The following is a 16,691-nucleotide window of genomic DNA, read 5'->3' as shown; positions in this document are numbered from 1 at the left end:
GTTGAGCAGAACGTTCAGCATGGGGGAGATGAAAAGACCAAGCTGCAGTCTAAAGATCAATTTAAAGCACTGCAACAACCTCTTGATATTTGAAGATAATCCTAATCTGAGGTTGTAAATTTGTGGGTCAAATCCAGGACAACAAAGCACTGAGAGAAGGTATTGATGCCCTCTGCTGGCCAAGAGAAAATATTTGCTGATTGTAACTGACATATTCATATAATAATGAAAAGTCACAACTAACTGAAACATGAAACCATGATGAATTCTCACAAACATTATATTCAAAGAGGAGAGACAACTTAATACTCAAAATATAATTTATTTCCAAAATCATGGAAAAATAAAAATAAATAAAAACTTATTTTTAGCTGTTGTTATGGGAAGGGTTTTGATGGCTAGTCCTCCAGCAAGATGTCCACCTCCTCCATGGGCACTCTCAGACACAACTCCTCCTCAGACATAAGGTCTAAAAACTCTTGCACACGTTCAGGGAACAGCTGCACTGTGTCCATGTACAAGCCCTGCAAATACACACATGTACAAACTGTAACGAACATTAAGAGTCTGAAAGTAAAGTGTTAAGTGTGCAGACATGTTCACTGTAACATGCTTCTCAGTACCTTGTGTAAGTATATCTTATCTTACCTGTCCCCAGGGCACTGCCTGTAGGGCCTTGTAGAAGATTCCACTGCCCCTCTCTGCATTCTCATCACATACCTGTAGAAAACACACAAGGAAGCAGCTCACACCCCCATACCTGTAGCTATTTCTGAACATTTCTCAACTGTCATGTGTTTACAACTTTACCATGAAGTTCAGATACATTCTCCAGAGCAGAGGACAGTGGGCCCCATGTTCTGTTGCTATAGCATTTTCAAACAAACAGCGGATACGGTTGCTAAGACCATTGTTTGGCATGGTAGGCAGGGCTTCTCCAGGAAGATGAAATCAGTTACTAAATCAGATTATTGCTACCAGAGTAGAGTTATTACTCAGGTAGCTAACTTTTAAATAACTTTAATTAATTGGCTCTGCATAAAATCTCAACCAACTGTTCTTCTGCCGTGGCTGTAGAGTGTGACCTGAATGAGATCACTGACTGTAAGAGAATATATTAAAAAGCTGCTAGTGACCTTTGCTGCAACGCTGAGAATGCAGCACACTTGTGTCACACTTTGAAATGTACTTTGACACATTAGCTACCATGTGTTACACTGAGATTTGCCAAAAGTGTTTGTTCACAAAGAAAATGAAACAAAAGGAAACTAAATGAAATGACAAGAAAACAAACAAAAAGGAAATGAAACAAAATTGACCCTTCACAAAAACCCGCCCTCCTTAGTTACTGTTGCTATGTGCGACAAGCCATGCTGCACTCACACTACACATGTTCTCAAAAAATAAATTGAAAAGCAAAGAGAAAACTGACAACACGCCTCCAGAACAGGTTAATTCTGGTATGAAAGGTCTCAGCTTTCAAATTTTGACATTTTTTCAAAGAAATTCAAACAATAAATACCGTTTTGTGGCTCTTTAATGTGTCGTGACAGATCACTGTATTGCCTCAGACAGTTCAAGCGGCACATGAACCGATATTTACTTAAAACACAAAATAAACATGAATGAACATCAGAACTATTTATATCAACCGCGAAAAGATGTCAATACACACAATTTTCAAGTTTAAGTCCACCGATGTTAATCTACTCTCCTGTCAGATTTGTTTTGTCGGACAAAATGGCGGATTCGCTGTTACGATTGGTCAGATCGCCTGTCAATCAAACTCTTTGCGAAGGGTCGATTGAGAGAGAAAAAGAATAAGGAATCAAATGAAACAAACGAAAATCTAGTACAGCTTACAAGAACTCTTTTTTCCTCACCTCTGAACAGAGTCCAGCATCTGTCTCAGTTGTTGCTTTGCAGTAATGGCGAAAATATACGGCACAACACTGTTAGTTTTCTTTGCAACACTGTGGAAAAACCTGTGATAGCAGTTCTCTGCTTGAAAGTAGAGATGCCATAATGAGGCGCTGAAGGATAGTAAGGAGAGGGCATCTGTAAGTGCCAGTCATAGCCGAGAGAGGGGAAACACACTGGTATTGGCGTGGTGGCGCAGCAGTGCTACATGCTGGACAGCAACAGACTCCCAGTCTGAAAAGGCCTTGGGTCTCCTCAGAGATCCATCTGTTACTTCTAAATTCAAGTTACTGGAAATTCGTTTTTGGATGGCCTGACTTTACACAGCATCAGCTGCATCTATCCCCACTGTGAGGTACTGAAAAAGCCCAAAACATCCCACCAGGCTGGACATCCTGTGGAGTTTCTTTGGTGCCTCAGCACTGCTGCCTGTGCTCAAGCTCAAGAGGGCTTGCTCATAGGTTTTTCTGGCCTTCAATATGGCCACAGGTTTGATCTGGCCAGCGAAAGGTGTGTAGGCAGCACCCTCGGCTAATTTAGTGAGAATGTAGACAGCTGTGGAAGTGGGGATTGTCCAACTGTTTAAGGTCTGCTCTACCTCTAACTGGGCATAGAGAAAGCAGAGGTTAAAGAGAACAGGATAATTAAGGTCTCTAGTCACGCCCATGCCCAAGGCAGTGTCAAATACTTTACGTGCCTCCTCCAGATTACCCAGAAGCCACTCCAGATGGGCATACTCTCTCCAAAGTGCCAGGCTGCCCCTGTTATCTGGCTCTTTTAGCAGTCATTTAATTAATTCATATGAATCATAAGATTATGATTACAATGTAACATACATAAATATAATTTATAGTAATATTAAATATTATGTTATACAATTATATAATTGTATATAATATTATATTTTGTATTTAATATTATAATTGGGGGGATATGACTAATAGTCATGAAAATATTTTTATCATTATTATGAAAATAATGCCACAATGTATTGCTTTTTTTTGTTGTTGCATGAAATATGACCTGATTAGTAAGAAATGTCGATTTATAGTTTTGCTCAAACTTTTAGTTTCTCATACTGCAGCCAGCAAAGAGTAATAGCAGCTTGATCCTGTACGGAGACGAGTGGGGGAGTTTGCTATAGAACGTTCAGGAGAAACTCCTCCCCTGCTTTACACAGCCCTGCCTGTCTCCTGCAGTCACTCAGAAATGTCATGTGACCCCCTGCACAGGTTCCAGCCATTGGGAGGTCATGAGAGGTCAGTGGTCGCTCCGGGTCTGGGCCCTCTTCAAGGAAGGCAAGATCGTCCAATAGAATGTTTGAGGATGAGGCTGTGGAGAACCTTCCTGAAGGTCCAGGCAGACCTAGGAACTGCAGGAATGACAGGATCAACTGCAGCTGGAGATCTGGTCTATCCACACAAATCATAGATGGGCCGATATCATCAAACAAGACCTGCATGGAGACAGAAAGAGATTTAAGCATAAATGGAACATTGATAACATCTTACAGATATTGTCAAATCATCTGCATATTTCATTTGGGCCTACTCATCAGGTTGTCAACAAACATCGCACATGCCTGTCGGGGTCTTCACAGTCCTCTTCTGATTGGCCCTTTGTTTTATCTGGTCTCCATGGCAACCAGTGGTTCGCCTCTCGGGATGCCTCCACATCTAACCAGATCTTCCACTTAGGCCAGGTCTCGTCTTTGATCTCGGAGTCGTCCTGCTCTTCGTCGTCATCCTCATCTGCAGGCCAGAGTTCACTGTACTGTTAGCTCTCAGAATCGATAACAAAAGGCTTTGATTTGGGGGTGATAGAAGGCATGATGTTTTGCAATTGGTCAACTCACATGATGTCACAACAAGCATTACCTATTCCCCATGTCTGCGTAAAATAGTCAGAAATACCAAACATCAAAATAGCTTTGCACCAAATGCTGAACCACGAGCTATACTACACTGTATTGGCAATGGATCTACATCTGTTCCCTCACATTTTAATCACTGGATTTTCATAATTTGTCCATTCATTCATGATTACTGGATAATATATGTTTTAACAGAATTTCTACCCTTTCTTCATAAAATATTTAGAGCTAACCATACATACAAAAAAATCTGTATTTTTTATAGAAACATTCATGCCTTTTGTGATTTGATCATTTTCCGGACCTTTTCCTGTCTTGGAATTTAAAAAACTGGTATTTCCAGGTTTTTAAAGAGCGATTCATTTGTAGAATCACTAGCAGCAACACTCCCATTCATATAAAAGTGCTTTAAAGTGTGTACTCAGCTGAACGTTGAAGCTGATCGTTTAATTAGCAGTTATCACTCAACACCGAGCACCAAAACTACCTCATACTGCAGCAACAAACCCAACCAGCTCTGAAAACCTGTTCAACCAATCACAGAAAATCACCAGGAGTGGTCAGCCAATCACATGCTGACTTGATGATTAATGCAGCAGTGACCTGCACTACCCAACAGGCCATGTCACTGATTGATGTCCCCTAAATTTCAAGGATAAGAAATGCAAAAGGAACACAGGTTTACAGTTATTTACCATGAGTAAGAATGTGGGGTGGATATAATATTGAGCAGTCTATCACAGACTGAAATGCTAATCATGTTTTTAATAATAACCAACAATCAGTTTCAGAACTTATTAAGCTCATGTTGAAAGTGTTTAGGACAGGGAGCGTTTTGACTCTCTAGGCTCTTTAGGTCTTGGCTCAGCAGAACGTGTATGCGGCTGTTGACAGGACAGATATTTCTGCTGTTGAAGAAAAAGTTTGTTTTAAAAAGCAACAGTGCATGTGAATATGCCTCTTCAGCAAATCCTGTGACCGAAACAAAGAGGGTAGAGCAACCACAGTTTCATGTGAACATGCAAACACATCTTGCTGTACATAGTTATCTCTCAGTTCTATACACTTTTTAAAATGTACATTTTTTACTACAGATTCCATGTTTATCTTAAATGAAATGCAGGGTTACAGTTTCACCGCACCGTGAAAACTACATGTTTTGAGTTTGTGGGTTCCCTGAATAATTAGTTGATTATTCTGCCTTAAAGAAGCCCAATATAATTAGGCAGGTTAGGACCAGAGTTGGACACATTGTGGTGCTGACATTAGACACATTCTAAAACAATGAGTCGGAGTGAAACTGAATGGAAAAGAATGCCAAAGACGTTCATCTGAAGTTGTATGGTGCTGCTTCAAAGAGAAAGAATTAAAGGATATTACTTTTACAAAAGGGTTTTAATGCACTTGTGTTTGTGTGTGTACTGTACCTGTTGTCTAGTGGGAAGGTCTTTCACACTGTCAGAATTGAAGAAAGTAATGTGCAGAAAGGCTTGGAAGAGACACACAGCTTTCTCAGTGTGACCCGCCTGCTGCAGGAAATGGCACTGCTGTAGAAAAATATCTGCCAGACAAGAGAGAACACAGTTTCATTTATGATTACAGATATTTGTGAAATGAGAATAAATATGATTAAAATACAATTTTAAACCAATACAGACATAGATATAGGTAATACTACAGTGCCACCTCTGAGCACAAGTGGGCAGCACAGAGTCACAGAGCAGTTCAAGGACAATTTTCCTTTTACTCACCCACATGTTGTTCCATACCTGTATGACTTTTGACCGAAGAAACATATCAAGGGTTTAGAACAACACGAGGGTCAGTAAATGATGAACAGATTTTATTTTCTACATTAACTATATTCCTTTCAACTCATTTCAGAACCTCAGACGTGCATTCAACATTGACCCTTCACCTCATAATAGACCTCATAATCAGTCTGGTCCAATCTGTGTAAAAATAATTGTATGTTTGTGTGTAAATTTTAGCTCAGCTCAGCAAATGTGGGCCCAGGGAGAGCTGATCCAGATGCATGCTGCACACTGACCAGATCTATCAAGGTAATAGTTTAATTAGGCTAATTGAGAAGCCAGTGATAGAGAGCACAAAACAGCAAGGGGCCTGGCTCAAAATCTAATCATTCATCCACACACACACACACACACACACACAGAGATCACATCACAGAGATTTTAACGCCTGTTCATTTTGGCGAATCCCAGTTCGGGGAAGCCCGGGACAGTGATGTTTGTGTTCTGACTCGCTCTAAACAGACCCACACAATACACCCTCTAAACTAGCTGACAAACAACATGCCAATCTACTTAAAAACACCACATCATCACCAGTCAATCCCTGCCACACACACACACACAAAGGTTGGACAGCCCCAAATATACTCCAAAACTGACACTTGCACAAATTGTACATGAGGTGCTTAACTCTACAAATAGTTATGCATGTAATCAAAACACGTTTACAGTTTCCACCAACTGCTGTCACAGCAACATGAGGGGAGGGAGAGAAAAAAATACCCACGGCTGCAAATTCACATCGAAACAAGTGAAACTCAATCTATGACAATGCAAAAATGACCCGAGGACACTATGAGACATTAACAGGAACATGGTAGAAAAGCTATCTGGAGAGTCCAAAAGTTGCTAAACACATGGCAAACTTGGTAAGTATCTACATTTTACAAGTATAAAATATTGCTATACCTAAGGGGTCTTCCTGGGTGCCTGGAAGTGGAGGGTGAGACACCATACTGCCATCTTGGACTGCACTGAGCGTGCTTAAACACTTTCCGAACACGCTGTTGACCTTTGACACCGAGAACGTGCTGAAATGACTCTGTGTGAAGGGAAGATACTTCCTCCATAAAGGCACGCTGTTTGGATGGATGAACACTAGTTTCTTCCACTCTTTTTGCAGTGTGGTAGGCTCCCATAGTTCCTTGCACAGGCGGAGTTTCTCCAGTTTCAGGTCCACGTTGGCAGGGTTACTTTCCACTGCCCTGTCCACAATGGACAGCTTCTTCTCCAGCACGGCATGAAGAGACATCTTCTTCATCTCACCATCACTGTCAGTGTCACTGGCAGCAGGGAATGACCTAAAACCAAAGGCCAGTTCATCATGATCAGAGACAAAGAGAGAGAGCTATTTAAGTTAGGTAAGGAAACAACGAAACTTTTCCTCTCTGGAGGCCTACCTGGAAGTGTACAAAGTCCAGCCACAGCTGAGTGTCCATAGGATTCTCCCGTAGCTTCCTGTTAAACTCCTCCACCTGTGCACTCAGAAGGGTGCTGCTGCTCCCTTGAGCCTCAACATCCTGCTGATCTCCCTTGACCTCCGGTTGACCCTTGCCCTCCAGCCAAAGAGAGGTTCCACGGTCATAGATGCCCAGCGGATTGACCAACGATACGGAAGCCTGGGTGGAAGAACCCTGCTCTTCAGTGCAGGCTGAGAGCTTGATGTAGGTATCAGAGCTGACGGCATTGCCCTCAAAGAGTGTGGGCAAAGCAGGCACACGATCTGACTGGAGCAGCTGACAGGTGGAAGGACAGAAATTGCACTCGGGTTTCTTGTCCACTCGCTTCTTCTCTGGGCCACCATCGTTCCAGTCCACAGCCTGCGTCCTGAGGTCTAACCCCAGGCATGAGCCTCCCTTCCTCTTATACCTGAAAAGCAAAACAATGCTGAAATAGTGAAGAACCACTGAGGTTTTTCCTCAAAAACAGTGCAGAAAATATGAAACTTTTTAGATTCCATCTGGGCCTACTAACAGACGAAGGACAAAGTAAAAACAGAAGTTGGCAGGTGTCTGAGTGAGGATGAGATGACTTGAGAAAGTGAAGGAAAGTGAAGTGCACCTCTGTACACACTCTTCACACATGATACCGATCAGCTTTAGAGGAGTGTGTATGGGGGCATCTGTGTGAGAGGGGGATGCCAGGAGAGAGGGACAGTGAGAGAGAATGTGAGTATTGATTGAGGTCTCTTAAGTTACAGGTGGCAGCTCTGACACCAGATTAAAGCTGATAGGAGCTGGAGAACAGCCAGGTGTGAGATTTGTTGCCTCTGAGCAGCTAATAAACCCTTCACTATAGTCTACAGTGCCAGAACATTGGCGTAAATAAGACCTAGAATGACGCTTATGGAGAGCACGGGCACAGAACTTTAACTACAGCTGCATGCTGACATCAAAATAAACTAGATTTACATTTCCAGAAGGAAACATCAGTGCTTGAAAGGCAGTGAAAGAAGTTTTAGGCTTTGGTTTTGCATAAATGAAATGAGCCATTAGAACCGCTTTGCCATTCTCATTGCACTCAGTACGCATCTTGATTTTTTTTTTTATGGCTGAGCATGAGAATCAACACATAAACTGACAACGCCTTTTCAGTAAAAATGTGGCTATAGAAGTTTGAAGACAGAGAAGACTAATAACCATCCAGTATGCCAGTGGTGTCCAATCCTGCTCCTGGAGGGATGTATGCTGCCAAGTTTAGCTCTAACCAGCTCCAACACACTTGCCTGGAAGTTTCTAGTGAGTCTGAAGACCTTGATTACTTTTTGTTTAGCCGTTTAATTAGGGTTGGAACTAAACTCTCAGGTTTGGACACCTCTGCAGTATGCAATATCACAAAGATTTTAATAGGCAAACATTTTAAAAGTGAGTGCGTTTAAACTTATAACTATCAAAAAATAAATAGACCTGCGCACATTAACAAATTACCGGTAAAGGTGTTTACATATAAAGCAAAACTGGGGGAACAGGTAAAAAAAATCTTATTCCCAGACACAGTTTTACTCAAACCATAAAAAAGTGCTATCAAAGGTATTTATATAAATTAATTAAACGTCGTCAAGTTAATAAGCATAATTGGTGTAAGATATGCATGTAAACATACTACATGTACTCAAACTGTAATCTTAATTAAATCCCAGAGAAGACAAAAAACAATCTGTATAAGCAAGCAATCCATTTAAAATTACCTACTTAATCAACGAATCAAACCGTCAAATCCTATAAGGAATGCAGCTGAAAAATAGATCATATTATATATATATATATATATATAATATATATGTGCTTGCCTTGCATTCTAATCATTGTAAGCATACACTTAATAAAGTTAGCCAATATAGACATATTTATTAAAATTAACTCACTCAATAGACAGTGACCAATAAATACAAACTCAGTTGCCTATTACAAACAGAATCCCTCAAATAAAATTTAATAGGTTTTGTTTATTCATGGCAGGAGCTTTGCACATCTGTTTTTGAACACGCTTCTCATGTATGAAATGTATCTGTACACATAATTGCAAGAAAAGCTTGATGTGTACTGGCAACTATATATTATTTAAGGGTATTCTATTCATTCAGGGGTAGGCAAGTTTGGTCCTAGAGAGCTGCAGTCCTGCAGAGTTCAGCTCCAACCCTGAAAAAAAAAACTCACCTGCCTATAGCCTTAGTAATCCTGAAGACATTGATTAGCTTGTTCAGGTGTGTCTGATTAGGGTTGGAGCTGAACTCTGCAGGACTACGGCTCTCTAGGACTGAACTTGCCTACCCCTGCATTAGGATATTCATACAGAATTTAGTGTTGCTGTCAAGTAAGTTTCATTCATAGTATTTCCCCTAAATCTGTATAAAATGACATACTGCTTAATAGCCTATAAGCAAGCTTAACTGTTATTTACCAGTTTGACAAAATAAAACTAAAAAGGTTTGTGTAGGTAAAAATCCTCTCTCACCTTGCTCATTTTCTGAGTGGACATATATACACTAAAACGCAACATGAACATTACATTAATTTAAACATAGCTTTTGTAAGAATATAAAGCAAAACATAAATGTGCCAAAATTAATTGAATTCAATAGCATAAACAAGTATTTCCAATCTCGACTAGCAGCAGCAGTATTATTTAGTTGACTAGTCTCACACATCCCTTTTTTGCAAATGTCACACTTTTTTTGAGAAAAAAGTTTAAATGGAGTCTGCATGTTAATCATTAAGTTAACTGCAATTGTGAAGTAAAAAGAAGTGCAATAAAAAAAGTGTGTGTGTGTGTCTGTGTGTGTGTGTCTCAAAGGGAGGACAAAAAGTGCTTCTGCAGTTGGAATGCAGAAAATTTGGATGTGGATTTCAAAGGGATTCTGCAAACAGAAGCTGGGGTTATAAAAGCAGTTGAAAGAGACACATGAGCACAATACACACGTACGCACACAGTCGCAGTGCTCCCCTGCATTATAGAGCGTCTGGCACCTGCTGCTGCTGCTGAGACTGGCTGACCTTCAGAGAGCCAAACAGAAAGAATGAAAGAGGAGAGCATCTGTGTGCGAGACAGACAGAAACACAGAGATAGTGAGTAAAGTTACCTGGCTATGTCTCCCCTATAGAGGGATTTGTATTCCCAGTTGGCACGGTCAGCTCTTCTGTCAATACAGAAGGGGGAGTCAGTGGGGGTCTGGAGGTCATCCAGCCAGATAAAGGTCTCACTCACCCGAACTTGAGCTTCCTCTCTGCAGCCAAGATGATGAAAGACAAGGACATTAAAAACAACACACACCATCATCCAAAAATCCAGGGTTAAAAGTGTCTTAAATAGACAGTACATAATTATATTAATGTTCTAAAACAATCCAAAGAACAATCTTTGTAAGGTACTTGCAAATCTTTCGTTTTCCCCCAAAAGGAACAGTTCACCCACAAACGGTAATTACCTGCTTTTGTTGTGTACAAAATAGCTGCATTATCTTTTTGCTAAATTTCTACTTTAATGTTTAGTGGAAGAACGAAAGGCATACCGTTTGAAACAGCATGAGGATGAGTACATAATGACAGGATTTTCCCTTTTGGGTGAACTGTTCCTTTAAGAGATGAAATGTGTGAAGCCTTTTAAGCCTGATATAGATGTAAGTGGGTACAAAGATCAGAGACTGACTGTGGATCAATGTACTGCAGGATTTTTCTATGAACACACTTGTCAGCATTCTCCTTTTGTAACAGGTCGCTGTGGTAAACGGTGTCTGATTCAGATCCACTGCTTTCCAAGTTATCTCTGTTCTTCTTCTTGTGTTTTTTCTTCTTTTCTCTTCTTCGGTCTGCCATGACTATCTTCTTTCTCTTTAAGCTTCTGCTCTCGGCATAAACATAGAAAAGGAAGTTCACTGTGTCCTCTTTGTAACAGACACTCTGCAGGAGTATACCCTTTACAGTCAAGGTAATATTTTAATGTGTTTTAAATATGTATATGTGTAAATATTAATAAAACTGGGTACTGCATTTCAAGCCTGGTCTATAACAGGCGGGAAAAAAAGAAAAATGATTTATGACTTACTTGTACATGACGTTTTCATTTTACTTATTACACTTTAAAGGCACAATATGTAAGATTTTTTTATTAAAATATCCAAAAACCACTAGAACAGAGTTATATATTTTGCTGACTTGTGTACTTACATTATCCCAAATGTTTCAAAGAATGTTTAAATCCAGAGAAATAAGCAATTTTAACTAATCACACGGAGCGTGTCTATAGTGTCGCCTGCCAATGACGTCATAACCCCTCGATTTCCGGTTTTGTTTTGTAGAAAACATGGAAACACCAAAGATGCTTTAATATGTTGTGTTTTAATAGACTGATGACGACCGCACAGAGTAGCATTATAACAGAACTTTCAAATGTATCTAGTATGATAAAACAGCGCTACTTATTTTCGCCCACATATGCACGACCGGAAGGAGTGGAAGCGCTGGACTGCGGCATTATAAAAGATCCTCTGCTTTTGAGCTGTGTGTCACGCTCGTTCAGCGGCCTCGTTTCGCTTCGACGGCTTTCAGCCTCACCCTGCTTCATTCTACTATGTTAATAAATCATTAGCTCATCCATGAACATGATTTCTGCCCCGGAGTCCCGTCGGATTGCATCGGCTGTGGGGATGAAGACCACAACTCCCATGATTCCACACTCAGTCACTATGCCTTTGCCTCTTTGTTTATTTTGAATACTTGCCCTCTAGCAGCGAAAATTACAAATTTTGTTCCTTTAATGTTGGAAGGACAATGAAACATTTAGCTCAGCTTCAGCCTTGGTTGAAAATTTTATTTTTTGTTTCATGCATATTTTTATTTTTTTTCACAAGATTAAGCTTGAAATCAAATAAGATCCCCTTTTGTTCTTTAATCACACAGGTGATAAAGTTAATTTATTCAGTGATTAACTGAACCACGCTTTAAGGATCAGATGACCTTGTGCCTGCTGCTTCTTCTGCTTCTGCTTGTCCTCTCTCTGTGGCCCACTGGTGAGTCTTCAAAGCATCTTCTGTGCTGAAGCTGATTCAGTAGGGGTGCAACGGATCGTAGATGATCCGTGATCCGTATGGATCAGGCTGCACGGTTCGGCACGCATGTGATTCGCGGATTAACTGTTAAGTTTAACCATCATAGAGTTAAAGTTTATCATTTGCACATGTTTTGTCTTGCCAGTTTACACATTCAAGCAATTTTAACTCGCGCGCTGTTTTCTGTTCGCTCAGCCGCACATACGTAACGCAGAGAGAGAGAGACACCGCGTGAACAGCGAATTGATTCCTTTCACATACACACAAAGTTATGTTAAAATACCCGTTTTGGCAAGTATTCTAGTAAACACAGTCGGTTATGTCTTAAGTGAACGTAAACAGCTGAGGAAAAAACCCCTGATGTGTGTCAGTAATCCGCCCGTGCATTTGGTCTTAAAGAGACAGCAGCCAATAAATACCTGTTTCTGTCTGCTAATCAAATAACACCACAGCTCTAACAAAGATTAATCTGTATTTAACTTGTGCAGTGAGCACTATTGTGTTATTTTACACTTAAATTATTAAATTTCTGCACCTGAATGCTACTGTTACTGACTTTATTTGTAACTGTGTTTTCTTGTATTCATCTAAGAGGTCGACCAATGCCGATATTTAGAAATCAGTGCAGCCGATGGCTGATATATGATGCCGATTTTTTTGGCCGATATTAAGCACCTTCTCAAAACAGTTCTGAAGCATGCTTTTTTTATGTTTGCTGACAGACACTAACCAGTGGTTCCCACAGACTTGCAAATGCAAATTCATTCTCTGCCAGCAGGAGGCGCTGTTGGAGCAGGAGCTATAGCGGTTTCCCCGGTAACGGCTGTAATCTAATAAACACTGTGACTGCGCTCACAAACGCTACTTTATCAGGCATTACAGGAAAGACGAAATGAAAATGACACCGAAGCTTTTCTGAAGATGGTCGGTTCTTTTCAAAGATACATTCATATAAAAACACCCGCGCTGCATTTTAATTTTGAAATGTGCAGTGATCAGTTTATTCAACAAAGAAATAACTTAATGTATGGGAAACACTGGACACTGCTAGAAGTCAAATGGCCAAGTGATAACAAAAACAAAAGAGTTCACACATATTACACAGCCTGATGCTCATAACTGCTTAAGAGTGCACTGACCACGAGCGATGGCATCGTGGATGCTATTGTTGGACCTACACACACATTTCATGAGGAAAGTTAATGTGCACGTTATAATCAGCCCAGAAGTTTCGTCTGAACTGCATGTGTTTCACTTGTTGCACTTATGAATATGATAACTTTCCAGCATCATTTCTAGTAGGGTAAAATGTAACCACGCTTTCAAAACGGTCTGTTTTGCCCTCCCATCATTAGCTGAAACCGTGTGTGAACAAGAAGCAGAGTGTGAGCTGCTCCGTCTCTCACGCAGCCAGAGAGATTCTCCAGCTATAAATCGGCCTAATTTGCAGCACAATCGGCCAATGCTGATTAATTAAAGAATGCCAAAAATCGGCCGATCAATCGGTCGACCTCTAATTCATCTATGCTTGTAATTTGTGTAATTGTTCTTGTTTTATTACTAACTTTATTAAAGCTAGTAGTTTTGCTGTGGTATAGAAGTACTTAAAGTAAGCTTTCACTACCTTTTTTTTTTTTTGCTGATCCAAAAAATGATCCGATCCGTGATTCACTGCCAGCAGGAGGCGCTGTTGGAGCAGGAGCTATAGCGGTTTCCCCGGTAACGGCTGTAATCTAATAAACACTGTGACTGCGCTCACAAACGCTACTTTATCAGGCATTACAGGAAAGACGAAATGAAAATGACACCGAAGCTTTTCTGAAGATGGTCGGTTCTTTTCAAAGATACATTCATATAAAAACACCCGCGCTGCATTTTAATTTTGAAATGTGCAGTGATCAGTTTATTCAACAAAGAAATAACTTAATGTATGGGAAACACTGGACACTGCTAGAAGTCAAATGGCCAAGTGATAACAAAAACAAAAGAGTTCACACATATTACACAGCCTGATGCTCATAACTGCTTAAGAGTGCACTGACCACGAGCGATGGCATCGTGGATGCTATTGTTGGACCTACACACACATTTCATGAGGAAAGTTAATGTGCACGTTATAATCAGCCCAGAAGTTTCGTCTGAACTGCATGTGTTTCACTTGTTGCACTTATGAATATGATAACTTTCCAGCATCATTTCTAGTAGGGTAAAATGTAACCACGCTTTCAAAACGGTCTGTTTTGCCCTCCCATCATTAGCTGAAACCGTGTGTGAACAAGAAGCAGAGTGTGAGCTGCTCCGTCTCTCACGCAGCCAGAGAGATTCTCCAGCTATAAATCGGCCTAATTTGCAGCACAATCGGCCAATGCTGATTAATTAAAGAATGCCAAAAATCGGCCGATCAATCGGTCGACCTCTAATTCATCTATGCTTGTAATTTGTGTAATTGTTCTTGTTTTATTACTAACTTTATTAAAGCTAGTAGTTTTGCTGTGGTATAGAAGTACTTAAAGTAAGCTTTCACTACATTTTTTTTTTTGCTGATCCAAAAAATGATCCGATCCGTGATTCAAAATCCATAATATGATCCGAACCGTGAGTTTTGTGATCCGTTGCACCACTATTACTCAGCCATTCCAGATCTGCAGGAGCTGAGAGAAGAAACATTCAGTCAAACCAAATTAGCTCTGCTGGCCTCTTAAGAAGTGAATAAACCAGTCAGTCATGACAGACAGCCTGTCCAAATGAAGCAAAACCTCAGAAGAGCGCATCTGATGTGATTCGCACACCAAAAAAAAACAACTGTCCATTAAAGAGGGTTGATTCCCTTAAGCAGTGAGAAGGACAGAAGCATGATGCTATCTATTATTCTGTGGACAGCCTGGGAAGGAGCCAGATGCATTGATGACCTGGCCGATATTCTGCACAAATCCCCCACGGCAGCAGAGGTTATCTGCATGCAAGAGCAGTTTGTTCTTTTCTACTGTACTCAACATAAGAACGCTCCTTTCCCAATAATTTGATATTGATTAGTTGGAACGTGTGTCTTCATCAAGCTTATTAAGTGCTCAAAGATGGGATCCACTCAAACAGAACGGCTGACTGATTACAGTGCGTTGAACTGCAGCCAAATCCATAAAGGTCCAGTATTTGGCATTCAAGATCATTTGTGATTGCAGAATATGTGCTAGTTAGTAGTGCGTATAAGCATCACTGCAACTATTGCTCACTTTGAACAAACCCAAAGTACTACAATTTTGCAGTGTAACTATTATTTTGCAGTGTCACAAATTTTTGCGTATGGACAAAATTGTTTCCAGAAAAAGCAAAAATCTAGTACCACAACACCGCTAAAATAAAAAATAGTTCCTAACAACATTCACAATGTTTTTGTACTTCGCATTATTTACATTTTAAAATAATCCATGTGGCACTGTTTTTATATTTGAAGAGAATTGAGGAGCAGAGAAGCTTCAGAAAGGTTTTAGTTCAATGCAGTACTTTCCAACAGATTCATCACATATCACTGATAAATAAGTATAATACTACAGATGAGCGAAAATTACCATAAAATTCAAACTGACACTAAATTTAAACTTAATTAAAATAAAGTCTGTTACGCACATATTATTACTTTTAATCAGCGTGTAATGTAGTTGCGCTCAGTTACAGTAAATCATGCAGTGTTTATAGTAATAATCAGCACAACTGTTAGGCTTTCTTTACAGGTTCTCTTTCTTTAATGCAATATTAAGTGCACCTGATCTGATCCTGTATGAAGCTCTAAACGCAGGTCAGAAAGAGCTTACCTCTATCCCCAGTAGAGCTGTTATTGCTTGACAGTCCAGCGAAGGACGGGAAAAGAGCCATGTTTCTTCACACAGATCAAAACAGACGCGCGCCGTTACGTCATCCGCCTGCGACCTGGAACTGGCAGTGATGAAAAAACTCATTTCTGCGAATCGGATCTTTTGAAGTTCAGTTCCAAAAACGATTCAGCAATTCGTTTATGCTATGACATAATTACAACATAGATGCAAGCTCACAAAAGAGCCATTCAGAACCTAAATATAATTTACAATAATACATTTACATTTAGTCATTTAGCAGACACTTTTGGTGATGAAATGAGGACAATTGAAGCAATCAAAATCAACAAAAGAGCAATGATATGCAAGTGCTATAACAAGTCTCAGTTAGCTTAATGCAGTACACATAGCAAGGTGTTTTTTCTTTTTTTAATTATATAATAAAAAGAAAACAGATCAAATAGAAAATAGAGCAAGCTAGTGTTAGAGACCTTTTTTTTGCTTTTGTTAATTGTATAATAAATAAAACGAAAACAGATAGAATACAAAAAGATTAGAGAAGCTAGTGTTAGTTTTTTTTTTAAAGAATAGAATTAGAATAGAGGGTGCTAGGGTTAGAAAGTCAAATAAAGATGGAAGAGATGTGTTTTTAACCGATTCTTGAAGATGGCTAAGGACTCAGCTGCTCGGATTGAGTTGGGCAGGCCCACCAGGAGGGAACATTTGATTTA

At 40.0% G+C, this 16,691-nt stretch overlaps 1 pseudogene; it reads right to left on the bottom strand.

Moving 5' to 3' along the window:
* Positions 1-365: 365 nt before the first annotated feature.
* On the bottom strand, positions 366-11,156 carry LOC107590928 (protein NRDE2 homolog; annotated as a pseudogene).
* Positions 11,157-16,691: the final 5,535 nt, after the last annotated feature.

This window comes from Sinocyclocheilus grahami, unplaced genomic scaffold (assembly GCF_001515645.1).
Source record: "Sinocyclocheilus grahami isolate Dianchi unplaced genomic scaffold, SAMN03320097.WGS_v1.1 scaffold134.1, whole genome shotgun sequence".
Classification (NCBI taxonomy): domain Eukaryota; kingdom Metazoa; phylum Chordata; class Actinopteri; order Cypriniformes; family Cyprinidae; genus Sinocyclocheilus; species Sinocyclocheilus grahami.
Note: the sequence above shows the minus strand (reverse complement) of the source record. Positions and strands in the feature narration are given on the sequence as shown.